The 12735-nt window shown below is 38.0% G+C and overlaps 2 non-coding genes across 2 annotated transcripts; both read right to left on the reverse strand.

Annotated features, from left to right (window-relative positions):
• Positions 1–6869: 6869 nt before the first annotated feature.
• Positions 6870–7002, reverse strand: LOC111815404. Its single transcript, XR_002820097.1, has one exon. It is a non-coding gene; the product is annotated as a small nucleolar RNA SNORA1 (small nucleolar RNA).
• Positions 7003–7200: 198 nt separating this feature from the next.
• LOC111815403 lies at positions 7201–7339 on the reverse strand. Its single transcript, XR_002820096.1, has one exon. It is a non-coding gene; the product is annotated as a small nucleolar RNA SNORA8 (small nucleolar RNA).
• Positions 7340–12735: the final 5396 nt, after the last annotated feature.

The following is a 12735-nucleotide window of genomic DNA, read 5'->3' on the forward strand; positions in this document are numbered from 1 at the left end:
TCTCTCTCTCTCTCTCTCTCTCTCTCTCTCTCTCTCTCTCTCTCTCTCTCTCGTTTCTGCTCCTTGGTTTTGGAGCCGCCTGTTGCTTGTTCTCTTTTTGGGCTATCATAAGCTGATTATCTTTCCTCCTCCAAGTCATTCTGCCTTCAAGAAAACAGACCACAGATGGAAGCCTCTGAATCTAGGGGCCAAAGCAAATGTGGTTTTTTTGTTTGTTTGTTTGTTTTTGTTTTTGTTGTTTCCTTTACATTGTACACTCTGTGTTAGGCACAGTCCTTGGGTACTGTGATGAAAATCTGTCTAATGTATATTCTATGTATTCTTTTAATACCCTATTTTAAATATGAAGGAGGTAAGATGCAGAGAACTTAAATAACTTCTCTATTGATCCTGGAAGAATAGCAGGAACAACTTGAAGCTAACCCAGGTCTTGTTTTTCAAGCATGAAAGATGGTCTCACAACTGAACTCTTTCTAGCAGCACCCAGGGAGGTAAGATGCCCACAGCACAGCATAAAGACTGAAGTACATAACTACCCCCCAAGCTAAGGTACAATCTTGTAATCTACATTCCAGCCATTACTCAAGAAATCCGCAGCTTACCACATCTATTGCCATAGTAATAGTATGCACACAAACAAAACGAATCATTACACCAAGTGAGAATCTTTAGTCGAGTAACAAGTCATTGACCTGAGAGATGGCTCATTACTTGGTCGCATATTCATAATTCCTCAAACAATTAAAGTCATATCAACTGGCTATAAAGGCCCTATATCTTACAGACTTGTATTTCCAGCTGCGTTAGAATGACACTTGAATCCACTATGGCAAGCAAAGTCAAGCGACATATGAAATAGCCACAAATCATTAGGCAAACATTTTATTATGGTGCAACAAGGCCAGTCACTCAAGCCATAAAATCTGGGGGGCATTTTGGAGCCAAACTTAAACAACTCATCAAATGAGGTCATAAATTCTCTGGAAAGGAAAGTTGGCCATTTCAGTCTGATTCTCATCAACAAATCTCCATGTGAAACTTAGGAGAAAGTACTTAGATTTTCCCCTAGGGAATAGCTTCAATCTCCAGCTATCTCAGTTTCAGACTCAACTCACTCATCAGCAGAGTGGATATTGTTCTTAAACCCATTCAGCCTATCTCTCAGATGGCTTCAGATTTTGCCATAGCTAATTCTCTCTTCTAATCTCCCTAAATCTGTTAATATGTTAAAATACCAAACATCATTCACATTTAATTACCAACATAGGTTATACAAATACTACTGATAAAATGAAAGTACAAAAACGAAAGGCTGTACACAGATGAAACACCCACAGAAAGTCAAAAGGAGGTAATGATAATGAGCACAAGAGAAAACACACACAAGGGAGAAATTGGAGCCAGTGAATGTGGAAAGACTGGGAACGCAGTTCAGTTCACTCATGCATTTCTCATGAAGCTGTGAAAGATATGTCCCAAACTCTTAGTCAGGCTGGAGTTGGAAGATACGGGTTCCTATGGGAACAAAACCTTTGCCATGGTAGCATGCATTGCAAGCTTCTTTCACTTGCAGCCTTCCTTTGCTATTCAGAATAGTATTGGTGCTCCTAGCCTCAAATACTGCACCGCAGAAAACTGTGAACACCAACCCTACATGCTTAACTCATTCTTCCTGTCTTATGAATATAGGTGTGTATTTTTTTCCCAACTGTTTTGTCTTTTTTCTTGAACCTGCAGTCTGCCAGGCTTTCTTTCACAGAGGTTTGAGTGAACATTCAATGCAGGGTATAGGCTATGTCTAATGCTCAACCCTGCCCTTAATGTCGGTCAATGACACTACTGCATCATGAAGACTACTTGTATTCCTTCTTTGTTCTCAGTGGCCCTCAAAAGCCAACAAAAAGATAAGTACCACTTTTCTTACTAAAGACAAATAAATCTTTTCAGACCTCTTTTTAAACTGAAAATTCTTTCTTTTGTCTATATAATCATCCTCATATATTGTGCCTTTTTGTTATGCAGCTGTTGTTAATATTTCATCTTTATTGGGTTAGTAAAACTGGCTTGACACATTATTTTGTAGGTGTATTAAAGTTATTAGATACTGAGTTATCTTTTCATGCTTGAAAGAGTTTATTAAGGAAGATAATAGAGCGTGCATCTGCTTTTTCCAGCAATGTTTCTCAAGATGAGATCTGTAGATGATGTGTATCGGAATAATTTCTGTGGTTATTACAATGATTATGAGTCATTAAGAGGAAAATAAACAAATTATGATTCATTCATACAAAAGAGATCTATTCAGCAATGAAACATAAAAATTGATATACGCAAACAATGAATCTGTTTCATAAACATTATGCTGATTTTAAAAAGCTGGATGCATGAGAAGTCTGTAGCATGTGTTCTATTTATATAAATTATTTGAACAGGCAAAGCTCACTTATGGTGACAGAATTCAGATCGGTGGCTGCTTTGGTGAGAGGATGCTGTGGTGCAGTGAGAAGGGGGATGCAGCCCTCTTGGGGATGGGCTGTGTCTTATATGCATTCACAAAACTGATTAAATGGCATCACTAACATTGCACTGTATGCAAAATATAATTACATTTTCATAAATTCTAGTTCTTATCTTCTACCACCAAAGCATTTGAGTTGATAAAAATATTTTTATTATAGAATAGATTCAGGTTACGAAAGTTCCAAAGATAAGGAGTCCATATATGCTCTCTACCCATCCTCCATTATCAACTTCTCACATGACTGTGCTGTTTTATCACAATTTGAGTCATAAATTGACATATGATTATTAACTAAACCTCAAATTTCCTTTGGAATTTTTGTTCATTATCCCTGTGTCTCTTTTCTGTCTCAGTTTATGGGATGAGGACCACTGAAGAACAATGCCATTCTCATGGCATTAGAGTGATTATACATATGATTAAGATTTATCTCATGCTGCCCATCCTGATCAATGAATAGGGGACCATGTGCATTTTCAAATAAGATCCTTAGATGTTTCAAAGTACCACGTTTAATTTTATCATTTTAGAGAAGGCTAAGTAAGGTGGTACAATGGTGGGTAACAGAATTCCTTGTTCAAAATTGCCTCATTGATCAGCAGTGATGTCTGCCAATGTTACTTCATGTGCTCTACAGCTCTATGTTTGGGGAAAATCTCTATGTTTGGTTCTTTCTGTTTCTTTGCTTTGATAAACCATCTTTCCTTCCTAGTGCCTCTATTTATATTAAAGATCATGAGCCAGGTAAGGTGGCTCACGCCTGTACTCCCAGCACTCTGGGGGGTTGTGGCAGTAGGACACTTGCCAGCTCAAGACCAGCCTGGCTTACAAACTGAGCTCAAGGCCACCTTTAACTGCATAGTGAGACACTGTCTCAAAAAAATTCAAGTTATTCCACATACAAGTTCCACCTAGTAACTCTCCTTTACTGGGGGTCAAACGCAGGATCTTACACTTACCAGGAAAACTCTTATGCTGCTGAGCTCTGTCCCCGGACCAACTGTCCTTGGCCCAACACCTTAGAATCACCCCAATAATTCTCTGAGGATCTCAGTTCCTTCTCTCTCTGCTTCATAATTATTCCTCTAATATTTCTCATTGCTTTCATAACCCCACCTGTACTTCTACCAGTACATGACCTACCTGCCCCTTGATCTGCACTCCAGTGATCTCTCTGAGCTCAGCCAAGGTCAAAAGTACATTTTACCATCAATAATCATTTTATCATCTCCATAATTCCAATTTTTATGATTCCACCCAAACATCTACTTTCTATCCATTATCTTCTATCATTCCACATTCATATGAATAGTCTAATTCCTTTAATTCATTGCCAAAAAAATATAAAACCAAGCAACGAAAAGCTCCATCATTTCTAATCAGTTGAGCCGTCCGCAGCCAATGACCCTACATACCCTCAGATCCTTTCTTTCCTGACACTTTTCTCAGGTTCTATGGTCCAATATTTCTTACTGTATAAACTCTTCACAATCAACACAAATCCTTTGTGAATCTTGCTCCTGAGGTCTAGAAGCTGAGCATGAGCAGTATGGAAAAGCTGCATCATAACATACTGTTGTGCTCACACTAGCTTCATGAATGCATTCAGAAATGATCCTTTGAGGTCAGGGATACAGCTCAGCAGCATGCGGTGCCTGCCTGGCAAGTGCAAGTCCTGAGTTCAATCACTGCTCACTCTCTCCCCAAAAGGAGAAAGAAATTGCCTTTAGCATTGCACTATGACAACTGCTTTATTTTCATTTGCCTGGTGGCATGGGGATTGTTTCATACCTAATCTTTTCTCCTCAGAGTTCTACTACATTCTCTTTTCTGATTGCCCTCAAACTCCTATTGCCTCCCCCTGAGGTTTAGTGAATAAGTTCACTCTGAACTATCAAAAACACTAGTCAGACACTCTGATTAAATGATAAAGCACCCATAATCCTTTCCTAGCTGAGGCTAACTGATCTAATTAACTACTGAATTCAGTCTAGTGAAGGCCTTTTCTCTTCCTATGACAGGCTTTCTTCTATAATAATTTTTTATCAATGGCTTGTTTCTCTCCATCTATGAATATATACCCTTCTAGAGAAACTGTCTCTTGATTCTGTCTCCTCACATCTTTGTTTATCAGAGAAGAGATGAATAGATAATATATCTCCTTCCTCTCTCCCATATTTCCTTGATCCCCCTTCATCAGGACTTATACTCCTGCCAATGCCCAAGGGCTGCTCTTTCCAGAGTGCAGAAGACCTCTGTGTTACGTAAGTGGTCATTTATCAGGTACCCAGTTCTACCAAACAAAATCATCTTCTAAAGCCCTTATTACTTGAAATACTTACTTTACTTGGTCTTACAGTACTGAACTTATTTTTCCATACCTTCCTTTAATAATTTCTCTATATCCCAAAATATCTCTGAACATTGTAATTATTTTGAGAAACAAATAGCAATGAGATAGTTTCAAATCAAATTAGTAGGACAGTTTCAATAATTAATACATTTCATATTGTTTTCTTAGTGGTTATTCATTGCAGACATGATATCCTGTTTACAAATACTTTTAGAACAAATCTTTCTACCCATTCAATTAAGAGAATGTAGGTGTATATCTATCCTAACTATTTTGAATATACAGATACAAAATGGTCATTCATTTGTATCCCATTTTTTGTTTAGTTTTGTCATTTAAATATTATAGGTGTACGAATTCAGCAAGACATTCCAAAATAGTCCAGTAGTCCATAATGGTAGTGGGCTTTCCATATGAATGGCAATGTCAGAAGTTGTTAACTTGAGCCTTTTACAGCTCAGCATAATAATATGGCTTTACTTTTTATACCACGTTTTTATATTTTTCTGCTGGATAGTTAAGACCAAGATAAAACAAGACCTGTATAACAAGAATTGTAGCTTTTGTATCTAATAAGGTCAGTCATATCTCCTCAGGATTTATCCTGAACCCTGTATGGCAGCAATGGCCATGACTCATCCACATGGCTGACACTAACAAAGGATCTACAAACTGCAGTACAGGGTTTCAGGATAAACATTTTAATTTGACAGGATACAGTACTCTCATTCAGGCAAAATCCTTCTCTCTTAGAGTTCTAAATATGATTCCTACCCTGAAAATCCAAATTTGTATTTTCAGATTGAACATCTCAAGGAAATTCAGACTCTTGACTTTAATACTTATAGATATGTAGATAGATAGATAGATAGATAGATAGATAGATAGATAGATAGATAGATATCTAACAGAAACATATAAAAGAAAATTTGCACCTAGCCGGTTAAGCAGACAAGGAAAAATTGACTCAAGACTAATGTAATAAGGAGAAAAACTGGATTATCTGTTGAGACCAAAATTAGGAGGGTTTTTAAGTAGTCGAGGGGAATTCCTGCAAGACCTCTGGCAGGCTGATGTCAAGGGGAGCACTTGTCTGGTCAGCAAGATTAGGCTGTTAGTTTTGCAACTGTTAATTTTTAAAGTTAGACTGATGCCTTTTGCAGGGGCTGGCTAATCCCATCCTAAGCCAAAGAAGCTCTACTCTAGTATCCAATTCACCTTAGAAATAGGACAGACTGCTGAAAAATCTACTCAATTTTTCCCTACCTGGAGTGTTATAGTGATAAAGGTACACTTGGGCTGGGTCATCCCTATCTGACCCTGCCCAAATCGCCCCAACCCCAAAAAGCAGAGAAACTATAAATATATCATGTTTAAAAAATAGTAAACTGTATTGATTTGTTGGAGATGCACTATTTATAATTGAAACAAAGTCCTAAGTTTCATGGCTTATTCTAATTTGTTTCATTTTAGCATCTATTAGAGGGCTTTCTTGTGTTTAAACATATTGTAGGTTTTCCCCCCTAATTGTTCTGTTTTGATGAGACTTATGCATTTTTAAAAAGGTAGCAAAAGCATTTTGTAATTTTTAACTTTCAAAACTTTCTTTTTAAAATTCCTTCAAAACTTTTCAAACATGTTTTAATTTAGAGAGATGATAGCTTGTATAGGTTACTCACTGTAAAATAATACAGGTGTTTCAGTATACCCCTTTGAAAAAAGCTTTGCTATAAATGAGGAACAAGTTGCATATTTTTAAAAGGACACGTTACCATCTATTATGACAAATAGGTAGATTTGAAAGGGAAAGAGAAGCATAGCACAATGAACTCTGGGAAACTATGTATTTTCCCATTCCATCATCAGAGCCACATAGAGACTTTAAAACACACATTTCTCTTTAGAGAATCATTGAATGACAAATGTGTACCTTATCAATAACTAGTCTTTGTTAGGCTCCAAAAGATACCCATACCCCAATTCCTTTTTCCCCCAAAATGTTACAATTCTCATTGTCACCATTGTAAATATTTACTGTGGTGGAATCATGACCCGTGTCTCAATTTTAGCCACATTGACCCATTCTGGACACCAATCAACAGTACCCATTCTAATCCAGAATGAGGCTTCAGGAAAGGTCCTTTGGAGCTTATTCATAGGTAAGGCTTCCCCATCTGTATGCAATTTGTTCTGCTAGAGGAAAACAAGGCACAAAAATACCTTACATTTGTGATAGGTGGATCCACCTTACTCTGACATACTAAATTAAGAAAAAATAATCACTGCATAGAAGATTCTGTGCTAAAAATAAATATAAGACATAAAACAATGTATCAATAGAAATACCAGGTTTAACATGCACAAAGGCAAGAACACCAATGATGCCATATACTCAGTTTCTATGGCACTGTCTTTTGAACATACCAGCATGAATAACTGTTTTTGTGCAGATACCATAAAGTCCAATACCCCAATTCTTACAACTTAAATATCACCTTACGTAGGAAAAGACCCTTTGCATATATAATTAAGGATCTTGAGATGAACAGGTTATCCAGGACTTAGGTGTCTGACTCTGAACTGTTATTATAGCAATCACTTTAGAGATACATTTTTTAAACACACATGCACAAGTGTGAAAACACATCAAAATGTAAAGGTAGATGTAGAGACAAAAGTTGTGTAGTCACAAGCTGTAGGGTGCCAGCAGCAGCAAAAAACTGCACAACATGAGGAAAGCATTCTCCCTTAGAGCTTCTGGAGGGACTGTGGTCTTAGTAACATTTCAATTTCAGCCCAGCAAAGCTCATGTTACATTTGTGGCTTCCAAACTATGAGGAAATAAATGTCTGTGGTTTGAAGCCACCAATTGCTGATATTTGTTAAGACAGTCATATGAAACTAATATGTAGTACCAAATCCTAATTTAACTAGAAAAGTAAGTGAAGCATGATGAAGTTGGCATTACTTGCTCCTGTCATTTGGGTCTGAAATGTCCCAAAACATTTGGTGTAAAATCTTGGTCCTCAGGTTGGCACTAGCAGGAGGTGATGAGAACAGAAGTGAGGCCTCGTGGCAGGTAAGGCTCAAAGGGGATATGGAGATTCAGACTCCTCTTCTTTCTTGCCCTTTCACCTGCTGGCCTCCATGACACAAGCAGCTTCCTCTACCACACACTCCTTCCATGACAGACTACCTCAGCACAGACCCAAAACAATGGCCGCCTGACTATGGGCTGAAACCTACAAAGCTGTGAGCCAAATACACATTGAGTATCAATTGTCTCTAATTTTTTTAAGGTAATAGGAGGATTAATGCCTTATGAAGAAATTCCTGCAAAAGTATGATAGAACCAATTATTATACCATCCATTCTTCATGTTCTGTTTGAGCACAGAGGGAGTTCTTCTTTCTCCTGCTTATAGTGTCTTTTTTTTTTTTTTTTTTTTTGGGAACCGGGGATTGAACTCAGATCCTTGTGTTTGCCAGTCAAGTGCTTATCCTACTGAGCCATCTCCCTGGCCCCATAGTGTCTTTATTAATGCCATCCACTTTCCCCTTTTCTCTTGTTCCATCTGTTTTCTGAACACCATCTTACCAAAGAAATAGAGGTACCGATGAGGCATATATTTCTCATTCTTTCTTTTTGAAGCTAGTTCAGGAGAGAGCAACTCATCCAAGGGCTCAGGGATGGGAGACTCTCTAATGAACAATGTGCCTACTTCCTCTTTTGGGAAGAAGAATTGGGTGCTTGCCCTTAGGCTCATGCCTGTGGGTTGACACTGGAGTGCTATAATGTACTGAATATTGCTAAGGTTAAAGTTTGAAGAGCCTGTCTTTAATGTTATTTCATTGAGCTGCTATGAGCAGCCAACAATGCAGCCAACTTTTAACTGGATGCAGTATTTCATTTGTTCTGGCCTAATGCTTTTCTAGAAGGGCCAGAAAAACTTATTACTTTTCCCCACTTTATTTCAATTTTTCTTTCTTCAGACTCTGAAAAACACTTACACTGAACATTAGCAGACACGCATTTGTAACTATAGTACTGAACAAGCCTGCAGATTGATAAAAGCCCACTCTCTATCTTCTTTGTCTCCTCCTGATATATGCACACGTCTTTAAATTGAAGCTTAATACATGCTTTAGACACATCAAAAATAACATTGCTTCATCCTATTAGATTTTCCATAAGGATAACAATGGGAAGAGAAACCTTAAAATTCATGAAACTCCTTGGTATTACCCAGTAATGGAATAAAACCCAAAGAATTTAAATAGTGTGCTAAGGTCATATGACTAAATTGTGCTAGAGGCATCACTAGGAGTCAGGGATTCTGAATATCAATTTTTTCGCATATTTATTAAGCAGTTAATAATTTGCTAAGCTTTCACATATATTGTCATGGAAATTTTCAAAATATTAACAAAGGAATTTGAGAGAGTCTCGAGCTCTACAAAGTATAGCTTGATTTGCATCTTTTAGTCATAATAACTTATATTATTCTTCCTTGTAGAAGTATTATATTGTTCATGTAAAAGTATTAGAAAATATAATGTTAAAAATAGGGGGAAAAAGAACTCTGTACTTTAAAATTATTTTCTAAAAATCCTTTATTCAATTATTTATTTGGTACAGGGTCTCTCTACGCAGCTCAGATTCAGTGATCCTGCTGTCTCAGCCTCCCCAGCACTGGGATTACAGCCATGCACCACTATGCCTGGTTTTCATGGCTAGCACTGTTGGGGCTGGCCCAGTATAAGTACCAGGGATTGAGCCCGGGTTCTTGCACTTGCCCGGCAGGTGCCTATGCTGCTGAGCTATCTCCACGGGCCTTACACATTATTTTGAAACATATTCTTCCCCTTTGATACAGATTTTGTCTCTTAGAGAAGTTTTAAGTTCATAGTAACACTGAGCAGGAAGTACTGAGAGTGCTCTCTGCCCCTCTGCAGCACATGCCTGGTCTTGCCACCAACACTATCCCATCCTGTATCAGGTGGTACAATTGATAAGCCTACATTGATACACTATGATCACCCAATACCTGGTTTACCTTCGGGCCCATTTTGGGTGTCTTCTATAGTTTTGGACAAATATAAGATTTACCTATCATTATAACATGCAGACTCATCTAGATTTTCCTTAAAAATTCTCTGTGCCCACTTATTGATCCCTGCCTACCTCTCCACTAACTCCTGGAAACCATTGCTTTTTAAATAGTTTTTTTAAAAAAAATAGTTTTATAGTTTACTTAGTCACCTCCCATAACTTCACTTATTTGAGAGCATGCAGTATATAACTTTCTTAGATTGACTCCCTTTACTAAATAATATGCATCTAAGTTCCCTGCATGTCTCTTCATGGCTTGATGCTCACTTATTTTGAGGAGGGCGACCTCAGAAATCTGGAGATGCCAAAAATTTGGAAAAATCTGAGCAAGTGAGCAGCACCAACCCAAGAGAGAAAATGTGAAGGCTGCTACCAGGAAAGTCATAGGGATGTTGCCACTCGAGCCATTTGGGGCTCGCAGCTTGCCATAGCTTTCCTTGGGCGCTGGACATGTTTTACAATGTGATCTGCTGGATTTTGGTCCTGCTTTGTTTCCATTGCTTTTGGCTTCCCTAAAAATCCTTTTTGGAATGGGAGTATTTCACCTTGGTCTTGTATATATGCAGTGTTTAACTTTCCTTTTTATTTATGTAGGAGCTCACAGCTGAGTCTGCTTTAAGGAAAAGCAAGACTTTGGTCTTGGAGTCATCAACAATGCTAAATTGTTAACTGTTTGGCAACTCTTAGAGATAGAATGGTTTATATCTAGATGTCCCTATAAAGCCCCTCATAGGTGAGGGGCTGACTGATCTGGGAAGCACAATACTTATCAGTGTTTTATTCTGAGGTTATAGCTGAGTGTGATTTGGGAGGGGAAGCCTGGTAGGAGGCGGTGGGTCACTGCAAAGCTCTTTTTCTCTCTTCCCTCCGTCCCTCTCTCTGCTACCTTCCTGCATGAGCATTTCTCCTCTGCCATGGCAGTGCCTTGGAATCAGCCAGCAATGGACTGAAAACTATAGAAACCGTGAGCCAATATCAGCCTTTCCTCCTTTACATTGTGGGTATCAGGAATTGTGTCTCAGAGACTAGATAGTGACTAAGACATGGACTAAGTACACCTTGCATAAGGAGATGGACATGAGTGTTTTAGGGTCCAAGAACTGAATGTTATGGCTTGCATCTAAAATGTTCCCCTGAAGCCTCCTGCTTTCAGAAGTGAGACACATAGAGGTAATCAGACCAAGTGAGTCTTAAGTTTATTGGTGTATTCTTCCGCTGATGAGTTTGGGGGGCTAAGGGTACAGGTAGGAAGGGGAGCCTCGTAAGAGGCTCCTCAATGGAGACACAGTGGGAAAGGTGCACCCACTTGCCTCCTCCCTTCCTGCTTCCGGATTAGCATGGTGTGAGCTGCCTTCCTCTACTCCCAGAGGCCCCCTCACCTTTCTTTGGAGCCAGCTTCCTGTGGTCTGAATCCTCTAAAACCAATAACCAAAAGGAAATTGTCCTATAAGTTGTGAATGCTGAGTATTGTATTCAAGTGACAAGAAGTATCTAAACATATTACATCTAAATTATCAAATTTGTGTGGTGTAGGCATTGTTCAGTTTATTTCATTATTATCATTTTGGTATCCATAACAATCTATGCTTATCTTTCATCTTATAACTGAAATTTGTAATATATAATTTCTATTTTTAATATTTATTCTAGTTTTTAGAAAACCAGGTTTTCATCTTGTTGTCCTCTATCTAATCCTATATTAAATTTTATTATTTTTCTGGTCTGGTTTTTATTATTCTTCTCCTTCTTTTAGATACAATCTTAAGTGATTTATTTGCTATCTTCTTTTTTAATGTATTTTGTACAGGGCCTACAAGGTCTCACTACACAGAGCATACTCACAGTGATGCTCCCTGTTTCTCAGTTTGGCAAGCGCTGAGATTATAGGCCTGTGCCACCAAGCCCAGTCCCATTCACTGTCTCAGCAGGTCGTGGGGGCGGGGCTGGCACAACAGGCCTGGGATCAAACCACTGGCAGCCTCTGTGTCTGCCTAAGCAGGCGCTTTTTTTTTTTTTTTTTTAGTAAATCTTATATAGTTTCTTCACTTACTTTGCTTTTTTAGTATTTTTTTTCGTTTTTTGTTTGTTTGTTTGTTTGTTTGTTTTGGTGGAACTGGGGATTGAATTCAGGACCTTGCACTTGCCAGGGAAGCACTTATTCTACTGAGCCATCTCCTCAGCCCTGAAGCAGGCGCTTTAATCAGCTGAGCTACCTGGCCGGCCCTGCTATGTTCTTTATAATATAATTAGTCAGTGTTTTCAGGTTTCCATTAAACCATTTCTTCACAGCATCCCAAATTTTGAGAGGCTGTAATGTCATCATAACTTATTTAAATACTTTAAGTTATCCTTAATATTTCTTTTTGTCTATGTATCATTTATAAATATATACATATATATTAAGTACATGTTTTACTTATTAATATACATATTTTTGAAATTCATCTTTCTAGTCTTGATTGCAGTTTATTTACATTTTTCTGAGAGCAGAAATTTTGTAATTTCTAGTGTTTTGAATAGTCTATTTCTGCACGCAGTATAGCCAAGAGTGAGATCTCTCTCAGTAAACGCACAGTGTAAGGCTGAGAGGAATATGCAGTATGTTGCTGTTAGATTAAATTGTTATAGATATATTCATGTCTCTTTGATTGTTGGCACTGTTGAGTTAACTATGTCTTTGTTCCTTATACTCCTGTTGGATCTGTCCATTTTGGATAGAGAACTATTCAATTAATCAACTAAAGTGTAG

The sequence above is a fragment of the Octodon degus genome, unplaced genomic scaffold (assembly GCF_000260255.1).
Source record: "Octodon degus isolate 3935 unplaced genomic scaffold, OctDeg1.0 scaffold00015, whole genome shotgun sequence".
In the NCBI taxonomy this organism is placed as follows: Eukaryota; Metazoa; Chordata; class Mammalia; order Rodentia; family Octodontidae; genus Octodon; species Octodon degus.